Here is a 4,080-nt window from a genome sequence, read left to right as displayed (position 1 = left end):
GGGAAGCAAGAAGTGGTGGTCGGATACGTTCATCCTTCATCCTGCGCGCATGCGCGACTTTTGTTGTTGGTGAAGAGGGATTTGCTTACTAGCACAGCAAATTCTTTAGTGTCTTCTAGAAGTTCTTCCCATGGCCCTTGACATTGAGGTGTAGGATCCGTCTGCAGTTAACTCTGCGCAGGTGTAAAGTCTGCGTTATTAACACAGTCGCATGTAGATGCCGCGGGGGTCCAGTCACGTGTGTCAGGAAGGCCAGCCTCACTGTTTCCTGGCTCAAGTTGGCGAAATTGACCCAATATTAATTATGATTTTGTTCTGAGTGCTCTCATGTTCTGCTCATCTCTATTCTTTCTCAACAGCACAGTCTTATTGCAGGTGTAGGGGAGTTTTGAAGTCAGATGAGTCACTGTGCTGTCTGTTCAGTCTTGTGTTGCTCATGTTTTCGTTCATGATGACCTTTTGTCATCGGTTTTCTGTTGTTCTTTGCAGAAATCGTTAGACTCTTTATTGGATGTTTTGGAATCTATAGCTGAGATTGTGTACTGAAATAATACTGAGACTTGTCTAGAGTCATAGGATTTCTCTCCTTTAATCAAGTTCTTTGAGTCTTTTAATTACGAAATTATAGTTTTGGCTACAGATATTTGTAATATTGTCGCTCATATGCCTTATGGCTCTTTTATCCATGGTGACATATAAGAGATACGGGGATCTTTATTTTTAATTTACTAAATTAATTTCATGTGCATGAGTGTTTTGCTTTCCTGTATAGCTGTTCATCACTTGGGTGTTTGGTGCCCAGAGAAGACCAAAGAGGCCATTAGATGCCCTCCACCAGGATCTGGTGATAGTTTTATGTCATCACATTGGTGCTGGGAGCCAAACCCCAGTCTTCTAGAGCAGAAGCCTTAACTGCTGAGCCATCTCTCCTGTCTTAAACTTGACAGGCTTTCACAATTTTACATGTGAGTGTGCCCATTCACAGGCTGAAAACTGAGTGTTAAGGTGATTGAGTTTCGGTTAAAAAGTCTTGTTCTGGGGAGTCGGGAGATGTCTCAGAGGTACTGGTGAGATTGGGTCAGCCTGATACAAGCTAGAGTCAGACCGGCCTGTGGGCAAATGTGTAGAGTATTCTCGGGATTAATGATTGATACAGAGTGCCCATCCCACTGTGTTTTGTGCTGCCAAGGGCAGGGACTTCGGAGTTGTATAAGAAGGCAGTCTCACCCAGCCATGAGAACAGGGCAGTTTCTTAGTCAGAGTTCCCATTGTTGTGACGGTCCCATACGGTGACCAACAGCATCACTAATAAAATTATTCAGATAGGGCTCACTTCCAGTTTCAGAGGTTTAATCCATTATTGCCACAGCATGGAGTATACACAGCAGACATGGTGCTGGAGAGGTAAGCGGCGACTTCTAAGTCCAGATCAGCAGGCAGTAGTTATACAGACACTGGGTCTGGTTTGAGCATTTGAAACTCCAAAGCCTTTTCAGACTTTCTCCAGCAAGGCCTACTCCACCAAGGGTAAAGGTCCTAGTACTTGTCAAGTAACACCACTTCCTAATGGCCAAGCCCTGAAATCTATGAGCCTTTGGGTAACATTCTTACTCAAAACCACCATAAGCAGTAAGCAGCATTTACCAAGTTTACAGCATATGTGGGATGCAGAAGTCTATCATTTCTGGTTATACAATTTAGCAAAGTCTTGTAGCTGCCTCGTGCTGCAGACTTCTTATCATGTAGAGATTTTTCTTTACTAATCTCTAACTGTGTGGTGTGGCTTCACATTAATTCCAGAACAGCTTCACCTCCAGGCTTTCAGGAAAAGATGTTTACAACAAGGTCTCTTATGTTGACTCTGGTTGCCTTCTTCCCACTGTGTAGCCATACAGGTCTTCTGAGCCAACCTCCTCAATTCTTGGGTTAAAGGTTTGTGGCACCACACAGTTCTAAAAATAATCCATTTGATTTACGTAGTGGTCTGTTCATGTCAATAGCAGGAATAGGACTTGCATGTGGAGCATGGCTTCTTTATTGACACCAGAAAAAAAAAGGAAGGAAAAGCTTACTGTGTATGCTGCAGGTCAAAACAGGCTAGGCAAGAGCTGGACTACAGGCTTTTAACAGTAGGGGTCTCCATTATCCTGATGTGGTAGGAGAGTGTCTTTCTGTGTACTTTCCCAGCATGCATTAGTTTATAGCTTTTGAATTAAGACAGCCAAATTGGTAGATGTAGAATTTGGGGAAGTTATCTTGGGCCAATGAAATTTTCAATTGGCCAGCTCTCCCGTGGGTAAGTGCAAATCTGGTTGGCTTGCTTCAGTTTGGTGATGGAGGACAGACATGGGGCATTTGTCTTTGACTTGTGTATCAGTATACAACCCTCAGCAGTTCACATTTTACATAGGGCAGTTCATACACTGTCTTCCTAATGTCATTTTCTCTACCAGGAAAGAACTTACATTGTTTTAAAGTCAATATACCTAAATAGTTTTTAAAAGTTATTTATATCTCCTTTAAAAGACTCGTTTTTTTTTTGCTTGGGACATAGTGTGGTGGTTTAGACCCCAAAGACTCTTGTGTTTGAATGCTTGCCTCACAGGGAGTGGACGCTATTAGGAGGTGTGGCCTTGTTGGAGGAAGTGCATTGCTGTGGAGGTGGGCTTTGAGGTCTCCTATGTGCTCAACTCCAGCCAGTGTGACACAGTCCCTTTCTTCTCCTGCCTGTGGATCAAGTTGTAGAACTCACAGCTCTCTCTCCACCGCCATGTCTACTTGGACACTGTTCTACTGCCGTGCCTCCTGTCTTGGAGAAAAAATGAACTTCCACTCTTCCCTTTAAACATTTCCCTCTGCTGCAAATTTATACTCCTTTGATCTTTGTTACATTCTACAGTTTAAATACGTTTTGAGCTTAAAAGAACTCAGGCTAAATTTCCCATTAGCGATGGCTTCGTATAAATTGAATTACAGTTTTTCTCTGCTGTGCTTAACTTTAGAGAGAGATTTCTTTCCTTTGGAATCTTTGGGTTGAACATCTGCAGATAGTGGTATTTTGACTTCTTCCTTTCCAATCTGTATCCTCTTTTTGTTGTCTAATTGCTAGAACTTCTTGAATAGGTAGGGAGAGTGTGGGCAGCCTTGTCTAGTCCCTGATTTTAGTGGGATTGCTTCAAGTTTCTCTCCATTGAGTTTGACGTTAGCTACTGGTTTGCTGTATATATGCTTTCTCAGCATCTAATGAAATGATCATGTAGTTTTTAACTTTGAGTTTGTTTATATAATGGATTACGTTGTTGATGGTTTTCCACATATTAAACCATCCCTGCATCCCTGGGATGAAGCCTACTTGATCATGGTGGATGATTGTTTTAATGTGTTCTTGGATTCAGTTTGCAAGAATTTTATTGAGTATTTTTGCATCAATATTCATAAGGAAATTGCTCTGAAGTTCTCTTTCTTTGTTGGGTCTTTGTGTGGTTTAGGTATAAGAGTAATCGTGGCTTCATAGAAGGAATTTGGTAGTGTTCTGTCTGTTTCTATTATGTGGAATAGTATGGACAGATTGGTATGAATTTTTCTATGAAGGCCTGATTGAATTCTGCACTAAACCCATCTGGTCCTGGGCTCTTTTTGGTTGGGAGACTTTTAGTAACTGTTTCTATATCTTTAGGAGTTATGGGGTTGTTTAAATGGTTTATTTGTTCCTGATTTAACTTTGGTAACTGGTATCTGTCTAGAAAATTGTCCATTTCCTCCAGATTTTCAAGTTTTGTTGAATATAGGCTTTTGTAGTACGATCTGATGATTTTTTTAATTTCTTCAGATTCTGTTGTTATGTCTCCCTTTTCATTTCTGATTTTGTTAATTTGGATACACTCTCTGTGACTTCTGGTTAGTCTGGCTAAGGGTTTATCTATCTTGTTGATTTTCTCAAAGAACCAGCTCCTGGTTTTTTTGATTCTTTGTATAGTCCTTTTTATTTCTATTTGGTTGATTTCAGCTCTGAGTTTGATTATTTCCTGCCTTCTACTGCTCTTGAGTTTATTTATTTCTTTTTGTTCTAGATCTTTTAGG

General features: G+C 40.9%; 1 protein-coding gene across 1 annotated transcript in view; it reads left to right on the top strand.

Annotated features, from left to right (window-relative positions):
* Znf624l (zinc finger protein 624 like) overlaps positions 1 to 4,080 on the top strand; it is a 37,602-nt gene that overhangs the window by 325 nt on the left and 33,197 nt on the right.

This window comes from Rattus norvegicus, chromosome 7 (assembly GCF_021556685.1).
Source record: "Rattus norvegicus strain SHRSP/BbbUtx chromosome 7, alternate assembly SHRSP_T2T, whole genome shotgun sequence".
NCBI classification, from domain to species: Eukaryota; Metazoa; Chordata; class Mammalia; order Rodentia; family Muridae; genus Rattus; species Rattus norvegicus.
Note: the sequence above shows the minus strand (reverse complement) of the source record. Positions and strands in the feature narration are given on the sequence as shown.